Raw genomic sequence first — 17,942 nt, forward strand, 5'->3', positions numbered from 1 at the left:
AGGAGGGGGTCGGGGTGATTTGCACAGTGGCTTTAATGTCTTTTGTCAGAGCCAGGAGAGCATCACTCAGGCACTGCTGCAGTGATGAAGACAAGCTGGAACACAGCTTTTCTATTTAGCTAAGACATGTTTTATAGGCTGGGGAGAGTGTCTGAGAGCTCAGAGATGCTGCTACATATCTAACAGAGGCATCTGCTTAGATCACCCTCTCTGCATTCTGCCCGGTAGTCTTTAGGATGAAGTGCTCTGAGCAGAGGTTCCTGCTCATTCGCTGCTGATGTCTTTTCCAGAGAACCACTTAGGTACATTTCGTGTGAACACAAACTCAGTCCCACATACTCAAACAACACATGTTCATTTGTCATAAAAGAAGTATCAAAGATGATTTCTTAATGTCACACAATCTTAAACTTTCTGTTATATCCCCACATTAAACACATGGACATTTTATTTGGACAAATTACTTAACCAGGTAAAGATGTTATTGTACTGTCGATTATCTCAAACCTCACCTGTGAATGAATTCCATTATCAAATTCAAAATGCTGAGGCGTTGTTTTGATGTTGTGTGTGTCTCAGATAGAAATGTGACTGACTGCTGATGCTACTATCAGCGCTAAAACTAGATTATTGATCTATTTTTAGCTTTGGCTTCTTCGCAGCTCTAACTCCTGGATGTCTCATTATCACATTTAAGACTGGCATACCTCTTTAATTAAAAATTGTTGTAATTATTGTAATTGATTCAAATAAAATGGCCTATACGTGGTAAATTTACCATTGCATATGTGTTTGTAGCCGCTAAAATCTTTGCATTGCATTAAACTTGAATGTTGGAGTAATAAGTATTTTGTCTCAAGAAACTGTTTGAAAAGCTACTTCCTCATGAAATAATCCAGTGTTCCATTTGTGCAGCTGCAGAAACTATACTGCTTGTTTTTCCCTTTTTATTTATGAGTGGACCATCTTCTAAAGACCCTTTTCTCTCTTTTCAAATAACATCCCATTCGTCATCATTAATCAGCTATTTAAAAAGATTAAACGTTAGTTCAAAAGCTGGGATGATCAAATGTGCAGCATTTCTGATTAATTAATGGCTTAAAACAATTGATCCTCGTCTGTAGTCCTCCAAGCGGGCGGCCCAGGTTCAAGTCCGACCTCTGGCTCCTTTCCCGCATTTCATTCCCTCTCTCTCTCTCTCTCCCTGATTGCCAACTTTATCCACCATCCTGTCCAAATACAGGCAGAACAGCCCCAAGAATACGTCTTTAAAAATAAGATCAGTCACCATATTTTTGATCAATCTCTTTGCCATTGATAGTAATCGCTCTCTGTTTCGGTCCTTTTTTTCAACCACCTTTTCAATGACCCTATCCTGTCTGTGGCGTGTTTGTTTCCTCTTTTTTTGTGTGTCCACACGTGGCCGTGAAGCGTTCACTGACCCGTGACCAATTGTATCATTTAATTACCGAGATCACACATGCAGCGTGTCTTTGGCTTGATGAAACAGTGCTCCCACGGGGGCAGGGACGGGACCACATAGGTCAGTGTCTCATTGAAGGTTGTCTCCCCGCCTCCACTTCTCCAGACATATGTCCTGCCCCCGGGGCCAGCTGGGTCCTCTAAAAAACCACAACATACACACACACACACACACACACACACACACACACACACTTCCACACCACAGCCACCATCCACGTACCAGCCTCCTTTGCTCCGTCTCGCTCGTCCTTCCCCTTCTTTCACTCTTTAACTCTCTTTGCCACTATAACACTGAGTTCAATTAACACGCGGCCCCGCTCCTCTGGCCCTGCTGCAGTCCCCCAGGAGATATCAGGGATTGTGCTGGGCTGCCTCAGCCCTGAAGATTTCCTCTTAGTGGGATGGAAAGAGAATACACTCAGCAACCTTCAATGGCTCCATTCCAGGATGTGCCATGTACAATAAAGCTCTGCTCGGCTCAATACGATGGGCTCTAAGGAAGCCTCTTCGGAATGTAGTAATTGAGCGAGGGGGTGTAGTGGAAAATGTTGTGATTGCGAAGCATGTTTTTTTTCCTGTAGTGCATGCTCCTTTTGAAAAATGGATCTGTTAGCCAAGAACAAATGCCGCCTCGCAGACCTCCACTTGTTTTCAGCTTTTTTATTTTTTCTGCGAGAGCGAGGTATTTTTCAAAAGCAATTGAGAGGAAGCCCGTGACCCCAGTTTACCTTCTCTTTCTCCTCACTATCCATTATTAGCAGGCTTGTTTGACTGAGCACGCTGATCTGGAGTCTTTTTCAACACGTAGGCGGACATGTTTCCATTGAATCACGCGATGCCGTTCACTCCACTGACTTCTATTTCCAGTTCACATATTGAGTCCTCCACAGCAGTCCTGCACACTGCACTGCCTGTGGATCGTCAAAAGCCAGTCTGCTAATCTGCAAATATATTGCCCTTTCCTTTTGACTCTTCTTTCTGCCTGCTGATTTAGTGAAATGCATATTTAATGTTGTGTGTTGAATGGGTTAGCCATCCCTCATCAGGTTCAGAGGCTCAGCTGGTCCTGCTCACTGATTCTGCTAATCCCTTACCTGCTGAGTTGACCTTTTATATAAACCAAAGACAGCTTTGCTCAGGCTGGGTTTTTGTTATGTTTTTTTATTCTTCCCTTTTTTAAGCTCCTTTTCTGGGATACCTCTGTGTGCTTAGATCACAGTGCAGATCTATATATTACAGTTACAAAGGAGTTGTTATCAGATCTGTATATTTTGAGACATTTTGATCTAGCTTAGTCTTCGGGGTCAAAGTCGGTCCTTGAAGGTGATCATGTTCAGAGTGCAGAATTGTCCAGTTTTTGTTTAATCCATTTCTTGTAAATTATGTTATACTATAACTATAACTTTTTTTAAGGTTTATTTTGGGGCTTTTTATACCTTTAATCATAGAAAAGACAGTGGATAGAGTCAGAAATCAGCGAGAGAGAGAGAGAGAGTGGGGAATGACATGTGAGAAAGGAGCCACAGGTCAGATTCAATCCCAGGCCACCTGCTTGGAGGACCACAGCCTCTGTACATGGTTTGCTCGCACTGACCACTTGGCTACCGGAGCCCCTCACAGCCTTTCTAAAGGTTGTTAAAATGTTGACTGCTTCCAATACTTTTAGATGTGTTTTTAAAAATGTCACAATCTTCGTTATTTTTATGTTTGCTGGTATCGAACAGTCCTGAAGATTTGATAAATCAGAGCTTCAATCAGATCAAAACCCAAATCTGCTGTCTGCAAAAGTAAGACTACGGAGGCGGTGCATTCAAACTCACAGGTCATCAAATTCTGATGTTTCTCATGTCCTTGTGGTGTCTTGCAAAGATGCAAAAGTTACGTTTATGCCTCTGACAAGCAGACAGATGGCAGAAGAGGTGACAGCGATGTCACTCGGGTTCTGCGTTTTCATTTCGTCCCAACCTGCAGACTGATTGATACACAGAAATGTCCCCAGCATAGCAACGTGATGAGAAAGTCTGAAAAAACAAGCAGAAGGCCAGGGTCTCTGCAGAAATAAACACCACCACCCACTGCAGCTGAGCTACCCACCTACATTTGGTATCCTCTTTTGAAGCCTCATCCTTTATACAGGAGGTGAATGCAATCTCTTTAACAGCTGTACAGTTTGATACAGTGTGTTGCTATAACTTACAGAAACCATCACATCAGATCTGTATGTGATATCAAAATGTAATGTATCATTAAGCATCCACTCAAATCTGACTGAAAGCAAAGATAACTATTCGTAAACCTTTTTCACTATTAGCCTTATTTTGCAGGTTAGATCATTTCTCAGGACTGTGTGGGCATGGCAGCTCACATATGTCAATCAAACTGCACCCCCATTTATTGTGTATTGCACCTGTCTGACTCACTGCTCAAAGCATCCTGGGATCCCTAGCAGCGCCACTTTAAACATCCTTTCACCTTTGTTATGTCAAAATCATCCACACAAAGGAAACTGTGATATACTGTTCACGAAATCAACTTCGTGGGAGTGTTGGTTTGTTTGAATAGAAACTTAAATTCTAGACGAGTGTGAGCGCAGCTGAGCGGTGCGACTCTAGCCTCTTGGCTTTAGTGGGCAGACACAGGGAAGCTGAAGTGCAGGGAGGCAGGACAGTATAAGACGAAGCTTTGGCAAAGCCCAGAGCTTCCTGGACCAAACTGGTTTACTGGTAATGGGGTAATGACGAGCGAAGCATTTGTGGGAACTTTTTTAGCACGACTCCAGCACAGCTCACCAAAACACAGCCCACATGACAAGCTGTCATCCTCACCGGTGGATTTGCCTCCAGGAAGGGCACACTCGAGCATGAAGGCTGAGCAGGAGAGAACTTCTGTTAATTGGGGGGGACATGCGCGTATGTGTTTGTTAGTGGTTTAAAATTAACCTCTCCGCTAACAACGCACCCAATAGCAGAAATGTTCTGAAACTTAAACGACAAAGTCTTAAAAACTAAGGTTTTTGAAGGTAACTTCTGATACTTTTAAAGAGTTGATATAATGTACATAAGATCATTAATAACAGTGAGAAGCTTTTTTGTCGATTCGAGTTTCCAGAAAGCTTAAAAAAGAAATGATTCAACTGCATTTCAATCAGATTACATATTATATGTTATACACATTCTTTCCACATTTCACAGAATCATGTAATCATGTTGCCTCTGTTCGGCCAGGGGTGCAGGTGTAACCCCTATGGGCTCATAATTCCTCTCTTGTACAAGCTTTACTTTACAGCAGTATATTTGTATGTTGATAGATTTTCGTTCGCATCAATGTAAAGAGAAAACCATTTAACCTCCTTTTTTTTTCTTTTAATGCCCCTGACAGCGCCGTATAAGAAATTGAAAAATGTTAACTGGAGCTCTTTTTCGTCCCTTGTTTCTCCCTCTGCTCTTTGATGCATTCAGTCTTGGGAAATCTGTACACTTCAGTAAGCTTTGTCTGTTTATAATTTACTCAACTCTACATAATTGCAGTTATATAACACAGCTGAGGATGTTATCTACAGACTTATTAAAATTCAGCTAATCTCCATGTTTGACGCAGGGACCAGATTGTTTTAATTGTCAGTATTTAAATAAGCATCAGTAACTTAGTCATTTCTGTAGTGTACAGTGATTCATTCATTTGCAGCTTCTCAAAAGTCGAAGTTTTTTTTTCTTTTTGTTGCAGCTTCACTGTGATATATTTAGTTTTTATCTCGCTGGGAAAATTCTGTAGCCAGGAGCAGTAAGCACAGCGCCTATTTATGTCTTTCCCCAGAGCTGGTATAGGTGAGCATTAAGAGGAATTATGGTTCTCTGCCTTTCTCCTGAATGAGTCAGCATCGAGTTAACTGGCAACAGGAAATGCTTGTATGTGCCATCGTAGAGCAAAAAGAAAGCGTTGCAGCGGACAGTTTTCTAAACGTTACTGCTCTGTGGAACAAGGCTCAGCACGCTCATCTTTTAGGAGTGTCATCATTTGCAATGACTAATAACGCTTTATTGATTCCCACACAGTGTTTCTGTGTTTACATGAGACCAACAACTCCAAGGCTGTGGTTCTCATAATAGCTACAAAGATATACTGCAGACCTTCATCAGTTACTGTATTTAACATGAGAGACCTGTGATCAAAAAAATCGAAGTGGCAATGTATCGTCATGTGTTCCTTGCAAATAAATGTATCTCTGCAGATGTTACTGAATTGATATGGCTAATCAATATCAATACACCACAGCCTTAGCTCTGGGATTAAAATAATTGAATGTCTTTAGGATCTCTGAGGTTCTGAATTAAAGTTTTTTAAATTGTAGGATATTTTTGCCTCTGCTGTTATTCTCAACAATAAATAACAGCTGATGTATTTAACTCTGTGTAGGACATGGTCATCCAAAATGAATGTATGATATGTATCATATCATTGCCTCTGTATCGGGTTACATATCGTATCCTGGGGTTGTGGGAAATACCCAGCCCTAACATGTATAGAGTCTGAGATTTAACACAAGTTTAAAACTGTGTTGCCGTCATAACCAGCGGAACAGTGACAGTCGAGTTAACTCAATACTTTTCCTAATAATCCCGTTTATACCAGATTTTTATTATAACAGTTAAATCATTGCAGTTAGTTTCTTCCTTAGGGACATCCAAATTACACAGTCCCTTTGATTTCTTTCTCTTAAGGTGCATAAGCTTTAGCTGAACGAGCACACAGTCTGAACAGTCTCAGGGAAATGGAAGATTCTGACATTTCTTCTTGCTCTGCAGGTCAGCAGGTGTGGGTGTTTGTATTTTTCTGTGCGGGAACTTCTCTGAGTCACTCTTGGAGGAGAGGCTTGCTGATATAAAGGACAGGACCAAACAGGGCAGCAGAGAGAAGAGTGCTCAGGAGCACTTGAAATCCTCAAGTGCCGTCTGTTGTACACTACAGGGCTGAATGTTAATCGTTTTACTTTTACAATTATGACGTGCGCATGTGTCAGGCTGCAGGATGTGTGATATCAGTGAAGTGACCTGGAATATGTCTTGCTGACACTTATTTTTTGGTTGTTTGATGGGAAAGCATAAACTTGCCAGTTCTCTCTTTTAATAATAAATAAAAGTCAGAAGAACTGACCGCTGTGCATGCAGAGTCTGTGAGTCCCCTGCCTGTGAAAAAGTGAAATGCACACAACGCTGAAGATACTGTACAACTGCATGAAGTTTGAGGAAGATGTACTGTTATTACACAAGGCGGATTTTAAGCTGGTGTGTAAACAAGATATATCAGCAGAACCTCATTTCAGTGCTGCTGGTAAACGCCAAGGTCACTGAGAAGGGGCCGCAAAGTGTTCTGTCTGGTGTCCACACCTGCAGCACATGCACTGTGTTGTGTGAGTCACATGGAGCACGGGCAACTATCACAGGTTTGTGATGCAGATTAAACACAACTTTGGACATCGTTAGAGATGGATAATGACATATAGTAACATATCTCCAAGTCACAAGTTTAATCAAGTTATTTGAATAAAACATGTTGCTCAGCATGTTCTCTCTCCCAGCTTTATCTTCTCTTCTCCAAATGTGTTTTCATATCCCAATATACGTAACACAGAAAGCACGAGTACATGCCATTTCATAACGAGAGATGTGCTGTCCAACTCACAGTTACATTAACAGAAATAAGGGAAGCATTTTTTAAGATCAGATAGCTTATTTTTTAACAGACCATGCACAATGAAGAGAACTGAGTCAAATTCAGCCGTCATACAGTGTTGCTGGAGTTGCTTTGCTCATGGTGGATTGATGTTGGGTCTCTAAGAATAATAAAACAAAGAGTACAGGCCTGAAATAACATTTGTTATGAATTGGTGCAATACAAATGAAGACTGATTGATTGTTAAAGAGGCCACTTTTTACACCCCTCTACAATTACCACTCTTACTTCCCTCAGTCTATTGAATCACTTTGGTATGAAACACCTTGGTAATATGCAGAATTTCTGGGTGAAGCGATTCTTATGAAGATGGTTTAAATGGAGAGTCAGCATGACTAAGTGCAAGCAATAAGAGTCACAGATCTCAAGTGGGAGACAGGAACTCACACGTCTGCTAAATGTGTTAAAATCCAAAAGTTTTGTTGGACTGAAAAAAAAAGAATGTGATGTAAAAACTCTGAGAACACAGTGAAACAGCGTTTTTTTATACTGAATATACAATGCCTCAGAAATCTTAATCTCAGCTGCACTGAGCTTTAAGGAGAAGAAATAGAAAAAAAGAAGACAGCTGTTGGTTGGAAAGTGTGAAGTCATTTATCATGGTTGTGGGTGGCAGAGGGACGGAAGTAGAGGAGGGGGGTAAGGAGTCATCCCCAGGGACTCCTCCTGTGGCGGCTCTGATCTTGTCTCAGAGCAGGCTGGGCTGGGATAATAAAACCTTTACAGCCATTAACTGAGTGAGTCACAGCGGGCTCGTCCTAATGCCTGGCTTGTCTGGGGCTTCTGCTGATACAATGAGATGGACCAGACTGCATCGTATAACCTGAGTCCAGCTGAGCTCAGAGAAATCACCATGGCCTCTTGACCTACCTGTGGAGGATAGTTGTATTGGGAAGACTGCTGCCTTTGCCTTTTATTAAGCTGAAGCGCTGCAGGGCTTTAAAACACTGCAGGTTGACTTACATGCTTAGTTCTTTCCTTGGTGGAAGGGAATGAGTATTTCAGATACTTTAAAGGAAGAAAGTGCATCATTTCACATATAAATATAGCAGAAATCGAGTGTACCCTATATACATGTCTCTCTGAGTCATGACTGTCTACAATGAGTAAGAATCATGTTTACATGGACGGCCCATCTCCTCTCCTTGTGTATAAAAGCTGTTTTGGTCAAGGACTAAAGAAGAGTAGATTACCATATCCTACTTACTGCTTATTTTGATGTCATGCAAGCATCTTTAGATCACGATCAATCCGTGTTACATTATATGCGATGTGAAGCTACGAGCTGACTGAAGTGTGCTAACATTACCCTGCTAACACAACAGATGCAGGCCACAGGCAATTGAAGCTCCAGCAAAGGACAATCTTGTCAGCCGCTTGCGCTTGAGTTCTTTGTGTGAGCGAAGGCAAACCAAAAATTAAAAACTTAAAGATTTTCTACAATCACAACAGAAGATCTTTACATTTAAGGACTGAGAACCAGTTGATATTTGACATTTTTACTGGAAAAGTCACACAAACATGTCAAACATTTTCTAAATTGATTTTATTCCTTTCTTTCTGAGCACTGCCCGAGGGGCCCTTGAGCAGGGCATCGAACCCCAAACAGCTGAGGAGCACTGGCTGTGGTCAGCCCCTTCACTCTGACATCTCTCCATCAGTGCATGTCAATAGGATCCTGTTTGTGCATTTGATGTATTTCATCCTATGTTCATCCAACAGTGTCAAACTGAATTTCCCCTCGTGGGATTAATTAAGGATATCTTTTTATTTCTCTCAATCAATTAATTAATTTCTGCAGCTCTGATTCAAACTAATACTGGAATTCAAACAGAAACAAACAAAGGGAGAGTTCCTCACACTTTCCTAAAAAAACAACAACAACGACTGTTACACACCCAACAGTATCACATTACATCATATGACACTGTCTAAGATGATGTTGAATGCAGATAGAGGCCATGCACCGCATCAGTCCTGCTGTCACCGGAGTAAACTGCTCTAAGTACTTCACTGCCTCCAGGACAGCGAATCATCTTTTCCTTCTCCCATGAGTCGCAGCCACATGAAAACAAAAGGCTGTTCTGGGATTGAGCACATGAAACCACAAGCCTTTACTCTGTTGCCAATCCTGTCACATTGAGAGTTGTGATGTGGAAAATTGTTCAACAAGTCAGAATCTGTTGTTGCAACATGTGGCTCTAAAGTGTGACCGCCGCAGCTGCAAAGGCACTGAAGCGTAACAGAGAATGTAAACAGTGTGCAGTGAGTTAGTCGATTAATACTTCAACGCTTTGTGTGTCATTGTACGCATTTATATTGTACTACATTGTTTTTTCCAACCAATGCATCGACTCTATTAAGAGGAACTGAGTAAATGATACAGCACATTTCTCTTCTCTATGGATGTTCAGACTGCATGACTTTGAATTGATTGTTGAACTCCACACTGGCTTTGGAACAAAAGCATTGAGTTTGTTGATGCTAAAATACTAAACAAAGCTGAAAAAAACTGCATATAACTAATGTGTTAAAGTTATTTAATGCCATGTATCACTACGTTATGGGAGCACTTGTGTTGCAAACAATATTCATTAATTGATGCTCAGATTTTAGGAGGATGTAAAATGATTGATTTCACCCGAAGCAATTAAAGTGAGTAACATTTTCCCATGACAAATAATCATAAATACTTATTTTTTGCTTAGTGTGCCGTGACTCTCAAAAAACCCTGGCTGAGTCTAACTTTTTAAATAGCGCTCAGTGTTCAGCTGTGTTTTTATAGTATTTCAATGCCTCAAGTGGTGTTTGACAGTGAGACTAATGAGGTATGACTTTGCCCTCTCTGGTATGTTGCCTGTGGAAATGCATGTACAGTATGTTTTGATAGCATCTTATCTGCTTCGGTTTTCTTATCGCTCTCAATTCAGCTGATAATCATCACATCTGCCTTTTAGTTTTCTGTCACTGTGCAGCTGTGATTATAGAGACGCTCATACAGAGAAATTATTCCAGGTGTGAGCTCTGAATTGTCAGATTTAAAGGTCACATATTTAGCAAAATACATTTTACTATGTTTTTCAACACTGTTATATGTCTTGAGCTAGTTTACAAAACAACAATTAATGACAAAAGTCCATCCGCTCCTTCTTTTGCCTGCTCCACTTCTCAGAAAATGTATGCTCAAACAGTCAGTTTGAAGATGTTCCCCTTTGTGACATCACAAAGGGCAGTAACCCCTCCCACAGGTGGGTGACTCTCCCACAGCTAGGTGTTTGTTCTCCCCTCTGAGTCTGCCTTCTCAGCAATAACAATTGGACATTGAGTAAGAAAGCCCGAGACACCAAAGCCCTTCTAGAGGAGCGTGGTCAGACACAGCTCATTAGCATTTAAAGCTACAGACACAGAAACAGCCTGTTCTGAGCAGGGCTGAAATAGAGGGGTTTATAGGCATGATCAAAATTTGACAGACATGCTTTGGGGACCTCTGAGACTTATTTAACCTTGTTTTAAAGGAGTGAAATATGTGACCTTTAATTTTACAGTGTTCGGACTAAGTAACTAAATACACAACCAGAGGTTGATACGCACAATCTCATCCACAGTCTTTATTTTGAGATACACACAAGAAACCAGGCTGGTGGAATAACTCAGTCTCTGGTTCACAAGATGTGTAAAGGATCAGGTTTCTGTGAAAAGCCCACATTAATCACATCAGATTGTCTGCAAGTGTGGTGAGAGAAAAGCTGTGTGTTCAGGTCTGCTTAGCATGCTCTATGAAATGGTTTCCTCCCAGTCCTCTATATTTAACACCAGCACATTAAACTTTAACCGAGAGCCCTGATTGCTTACATTGGGATGACTCTCATCTCCTTCAGCAAAGATGCATTGCTCAGGATATCAGGTCCTCTGGTGTGAATAAGATATGATTTTACACCGGATTGTTGAAACTGAGACAAAATGTGAAAAGAGTTGACATGCTAGTCGACATGTTAGGCTTAGAGTTGAAATCATGAGATTGCAAATAGAAGAAAATGAGATGTAAAATAGCTTAATGTACTGGTCATTCAGTGTATTTGAACCACTTAGTGATTTATACAGTGTAAAATAACAGCAGAGGTTAGATCATCTCAATGCACTCATTCAATTATTTAACTAAATTACTAAATTTTGAATACTGAATTAAACACTCTCTAATGAAGATTTGTCGTTTCTGAATGTATGTTTCTGCAGAGGATATAAGTTACAGTGTGATCACTTTTAATAACTCTTTGAGAGTTACTCACAATTGACCAAACAAACCACATTTGCACTGCAGCGGTTAAAGCTGAAACTAGTCCGAGCTTTGTCTCAATATACACACCAGCTGCATGTAGCTTCTCTGCACTTCTTAAGAAACACAATTCTTAATTGTTTAGAACAGATAAGATCAGCTGCATTTTGTGGTTTGCTGCAGAATCCTTTTCTTCTTCTTTTTCTTTCATGACTTCCCTATACACTGTGGCTACTGTCTGTGCTGCTGTTTTAATAGCACAGCTTGATAACAAATCTGATCATGTCATACCATGTGGCCAGTTAAGCAACCTTCAAGCACTAACAAATTTGGCAATTTCCCCCCAAGGATTAAATCCAATTGGTCAAAGTCAAGCCTTGCTCGTGATTGAGACAAAAACGTAAAAAAAAAATAAAGATCCCATTTAGATCTTTAATCGCCTGTTCTTGGCTTCCAACAAATGGCAGTGTTTGTCATGTTCATTGGGGAGAGTCTACATTAGCAAAATCAATTTGATAAGGTTCATCACTTCCTAGAGTCTTGGATGTTTTGAGCCAGATAGAGAAGACTCGCCATATTGTTTTTCATGTTGAGCTGCAAACAGTCACACACAGTACTTCCACAGTCATCTCAGTGTTCTTTCACTTGTAAAGGATCTTTGTTAGAATACAATAAACATTATAGGGGTGCAGATGGCCTAGCGGTTAGGTTGCCCCCAATATGGAGGCCTTCAAGCTGGCGGGTTCAAGTCCAACCTGTGGCAGAGAGCACATTATCTCACTCAGCATTACATTTCTCTTGAGAGACCAAAAAGTGCAATGAGATCTATGAGGCTTAGTGAGAATTCAGCACCTAAAAGTGAAACACAACCCAGTATGGAAGCAGATCTGAAATAAAATAAAATAAAAACTTCCCCAGAAGGCGTTCTTCATGATGTGAAAAAGTTGAATGTCAGTTCAGTATCACTACAAACGTGTTCAGACAGAACACAGCTAATGAATTTCCTCTGCCCGGTTTGGCTGAACCCGAGTCGGATTTGGGTTGCTACCAAGACTGTTGAACACAGTGGAGAAAACAGCAAATAGCCTTTTTCTCTCTCTCTTTGTCTTGGTGTCTGTCTGTTTGTCCCTCTCTCCCAGCGGCTGACAGAAAGCCACAGGAAGCTGCTGTCAGCTGCCTCGGGAGCAGTGTGAGCGATGCAGGAAGTGACCATCAATCCCTCCTCATTTCCCCCGGTTTGATCCCGGGCTGCTGGTTTTGGACGTCGCTCTCCCCGAGCTGCACGCCATCAATATGCGCTAATGATAGGAATTAGCAATGAACCACTGGACGCTGACATTAGGCAGATCAACAAGATGCTTGTTCTTCTATTTAATGTTACACAGCAAGCTGCTAGGGCAGAGGAGCTACACCCTGCACAGATTAGGACCAGATTGAATTAGCTGCGGCTGGACAAGTATGAGGGAAGCCTGTAGTGATTTGTAGTGATTTTGAACCAGAGGACATGTGGTAAGGCTTAGAGATTTGTATGGCGGAGGCAACAGTCCAGAGTTTACAGTGAGTTGAAAAGCCCCAAGTGGTCTGCAAAGCACATTTTTCCGTGATCACCTCTTTGTTCCGTCTGTGACAAAGGCAGGAAACATCAGAAGATGTCTGGTATTTTACAGCAGCAGAGAGTAACCCAGATACAAACATTTGTATTCAAACTACAACCACAGCAGATTTACATGTTTGGTGTTTAGCTTATCCACAGAAAAATACGTCAGTCATCTGTTAGTTGTAGGGACAGTAAAGAGATGGTTAAGAAGAGTATTTATGCGTCTGTTACATACAATTACACATTAATACCAATTTTGGGACGGAAACCTAAAACATAAATTAAATTTCCAGTTTTACAAATTCTTAAAACCATTGTTGTTGCCATGTGACGACGGCAGAAACAGGCTGAAGAAACATTAGACTGAAAATGTAAGCCCATTTCAAGGAATATCATAATTTTTGGCTTATACATGTAGTTGATATTTTAGGAATCCAACAAATACAGAGCATCACTGGCATACATTTGGAGTCATGTATCTGGCAACCTGGTAACACAATTGCAACGTACACTATATTACTTCTGTTTTGGTCTCCACCAACACTAAAGAATTTTTTTTTAGAAGATCGGTGTTCAAATGGTTCACTACTTAGCTTCTAGACTCTGTAATCCATCATTTGGTGTTCGACAAGTTGTATAGTATGTTAATTTTAGCACATATACATGTTTCTGATAACAGCTGCATATAAATGATCATAGACAGAGAGTAGAGGGATTGAACCTCAGCTGTAAAAGTGTGGGTCAGAAAACAGCGACCTGAAAGATGTCTGTGTAGGTTCTCTAGATCCAGGTCATGGTGCATTTGAAGCTTGATCCAAAGGCAACTGGACTGGTTAAAGATCTTGAAGACTAAACCACTTCATAGACATAATCTGCAGAGTTAGGTTGTACTTTCTTTCCCTCTGGATTCCTTACAACAAGTGGCTCCTTTTACAATACATGCATCATAGTATCCTTTGTATAAAAATAATGATTAGAGGAGCTGTAAAGCAGGAACCATCTACGAGACAGTTTCTGATCTTTAATGCTATGACATTGTTTGGTTACTGAAAAAGGCTGAGGTCTTTGCATTCGAGGGTTGGGTACGATGCAAAAGTGGTTTACTCAATGAAAAGCAACAGTCAAAGAGACACAGTGTATCAATCTTTTTGGATGGGGATAATCAACGATTTGGTGGCATTCAGCCTTCCTAGGTGATGTCCATATTCAAAACAGAGAAGTGCTCTCTGGATAAAGAAACACTTGTGTCCCCAGTGAGCATGTCAGCTGGCTGTCAGTCAGTAGCATTGACCCCACGCTGACCTGAAGCTGCTGAGGATGTTGTAGCCTGAAGCAAAAGACAACCACTGTGAACAAATTCTCTGGTATTCCTTTTTATTTAGTTTGCTGGGGAATTTCAGTGGGAGGGAAAAGCAGATGCCCTCCAGGCAAACAGTAGAGGAGCCTGAAAACGTATACACACTGCTCAAAAAAACCTTTCAGGGCTATATCACTTTTGTGTGTATATTACATTTTTACTCATCCCCTCTTTTGATGGCCTTTTTTGGTTTTCTTCATTTATCCACATAGCCCAGATTTTGACCCTTAAGGAAGTGCTTTAGCAGCTGGATTTGATTTCTCCAGGCCGCAGCCTCGTGTTGTCCTTGCTCCCTCCTCCACAACGTTCTCATGCTGGGAAGGTACTCTCTCACTGGCACTGAACCTCTCCCTCCTCCTCCTGTGATAAATATTGCAGGCTTTTTGCCAGTCGAGGCCAGACATTGTCAGGATATCGCTTTGCTTTTAGCACCAGGAGGACTTCCGCTTCCCCAGCTCTTTGAAGCAGTGCGATTGCAAGAGACAAGAAACGCGAGTGTAATTGCTGGGGTGGAATGTGCCGTGCTCCAATTAATGGCAGCCTCCTTTTGAAAGAGGAGTATTGTAGGGGTGGGGATGACTTTCGGCTGCCATTGTTGCCCCCTGATTGAGGCCTCCTTTTAGAGAGGCAGGCAGAGCTTGTTGAAACATCTTACAGCTGAGGCTTCACACCACGCCGAGAACACCGAGAGCTGCAGGCGCCGGGAGAGACATCCACTCAGTAGCTGGCACATCACTTCTGCTTTCTTCGCTTTGACTTTATTATTAAAATTTGACACAATATCATTACCTTCAGATGCCTCAATTCACTTCATTTGACAGCCTTTCATTGTCAGGAGAAAGGTTGATATAATAGGGAGTATTATTTTAGTTTTTTACCCTGTGATTCCTGCACAGCCGTTACATCATACACATCGTGTTGGGTTGAGTTTACATCTCAGAGCCTTCAAAGGTGATCCAGTCCAATTTCCTGCTTCTCTCCTGTGCTAGAAAAAAGCCTGTCAGTTCTCAGTGCTGCAGGAGCCTCATCAAAGCCTCATGACCCACATCAAACAGCTAGATTCCCTCCTGAGAACATGTAGCTTGCTTTATAGACTTGCTAGTTGAAGCACGAATGGACAGGCAGCATTGTTTACCATAATCGTGACTATACATGCAGCATTCAATGCAAGGAATTGGTTTCATATTAAAAATCCCCATGAGGATATGTGGGGCAAACGTGGTTTGTTTTCTGTGATATCTAAGAGATCATCTGTCATTGTGCTGGGCTCTGTTGTGTTTTATGTAATTCAGACCGGCTTTGATAATTCAATGAAATACATCAAATATTTCTCAGACGGGGAAGACTGTCTGTCATCTACGATTAAGCCCATATTCTGAGAGTCAGTCGGTTATGAACCCAGCAGAGGCACCTTTCCGTTTGTCGACAGCAGTGAATATAAAAAAAACTCATTTTCTCACCATAACGGAAACAGCATTTCTATCCATTGTAACACCCGGCCTTTCACTTTGAAACCAAACATTCCTGTTGATGAATGCTTCTACTGGAGCTGTTTCTTCTTTTTTTTTTTTAAAAGAGGATCAAGCTTGCGAGCTTGCCTCGCTTTTCAGTGTGTGGGAAGAGGAGGAAGAGGAATGCATGAACCCCACAACTACCTCCAGCCCGCCGTGGCCTTTCATTACCCAGCATGCTAAGGGAAAGGGGAATTGAAAGGTCTGTTCAGGAAACTCAGCCGACAGAAGGCAGACTACATGTCAAGTGAGCCGCAGCTGTTTTGTAGGCCACTTGATCTGTTCTTCACGGCTTCATGAATCACTCTGCCTCCCAGCTATGATTTCAGAGCGGAGTCATATTTACAATTGAATGGAGATCGTAAAAGAAAAAAAAGCTTGTTGTTTGAAGTGTTAAAAGATTAGAGCATATTGCTCTTAGTTACACTAATCCCGTTTACAGTGTCTCTCTCCATAACAGTCTTTAAAGAGCTTAGCGTAAAGGCAGCATGGACACTATTGAGAATAAGCAAGCTGCCAGAATGAACTCTTTCACTTTCAATATGATGTCTTTCAGTAACTAGTGTGTTGTGTTTAAGCACACATGAGTGGATGATAAATAAATCAGTTGAGGGGAAAAAATATTTTTCTTGCCAAGACACAGATTATACCACTATGATCACTGTCTGTTCAAGATGAAGCTGGATCAAAGAGGCTGTTAGCTTCAATTAGCAGAATGACTGGAAACAGGGAAAAGCCCAAGCGGCAACCTCTGGTGTTGAAAACTGACGCCAAAAACCTGCAGTTCACCAAGCGTCCTGAGGCTGACTGCAGAAGCCCCCAGAATAACACATCAAATGAAGGCAAAACGCCCCAGAAATAGATGTTTTAAAAAAAAAAAAAACAACAAGCTGTTTTATGACATTTTTCACTGTAAAATTGTTAAAGAGTTGTTACAGGAGAGGCAGCACAACAGCTGGAGCAGCAGCAGTGCGGTTGCAGAGAGAAGTAGCGACAGGCCTGACAGGGATCTAGCTAACTTTTGAAGCTATCGTGTGGCTGTGCTCAGGCTGCCGAGCTCAGACAGGCACGGAGAGCTGGGAACACCAGGCTGTTTAGAGACAGGGGCATGTTCAGCAGCCAACTACAGCAAATCTTCAAAGGGGGGATTTGTATGAGAGAACCCGTTACATATTTAGGATGTGGCCAGTTTGTTAGACTTTTGCCTTGCTATGAGTCGGCTCTGTGGATCCTCAGTGTGCTACCATCATAACTTGAGTTTCTCTCCATGGCAGTACCAGTGGAGCTGGACCCTTCATTTTCCTTTTGCTGCTTGTTGATAGTATTAGGGCCCGACCGATACCAATATGGATATGAGGAAGAGGAGAAATCTGATACCGATATATCGGCAGATATCTTTCTAAGATCTAAGGAGATAGATGGATAGAGATATAGACATTGGTCACTCAATTGGAAAGTAACTGTACATGTACGTGCGTCACCACTTCACACTCTGTAGAGTGATAATGCTTGTTATAATCTATATAGCGCAGAAAGAGAACTGCTTATGTAATACAATGATACTCAAATGAAATGCTATTTGACTGGCTAATACATCTAGCGATATCGGTTCATATTGGAGATAAATTTAGCCGATACATATTGTCACTTGATATGCTAATATCGGTCGATGTTATCGGCTGGTCGATTAATTGGTCAGGCTCTATATAGTATATATATAGAAAGAGCAATTAAAGGTTTATTCAGCACAAGGTGAAGTTCTGTATGTGAATTGTTTGGAAGTGTCAACATTCCCGACATATAAGGAACCTGTTAATGTAAGGGCATTAGTGCAAATGACACAAAGCTAATATCATTGCTTGTTTCTCTCCTTTTGTTATTGTTGTTTTGGATGCAAACAAGAAGGATTGCAGTCAGTGAGTTTTGTTTTCTTTGTTTGTTGTATTTTTTTCAGATTTACAACATATTAGTTTTGTCATATCACCCCTG

The 17,942-nt window shown here is 41.3% G+C and overlaps 1 protein-coding gene across 10 annotated transcripts in view; it reads left to right on the forward strand.

The window, feature by feature from the left end:
• The window catches only part of fbrsl1 (fibrosin-like 1), a 289,512-nt gene that overhangs the window by 38,404 nt on the left and 233,166 nt on the right, over window positions 1-17,942 (forward strand). The gene's annotated exons all lie outside the window — the stretch shown is intronic.

Source organism: Labrus bergylta, chromosome 2 (assembly GCF_963930695.1).
Source record: "Labrus bergylta chromosome 2, fLabBer1.1, whole genome shotgun sequence".
NCBI classification, from domain to species: Eukaryota; Metazoa; Chordata; class Actinopteri; order Labriformes; family Labridae; genus Labrus; species Labrus bergylta.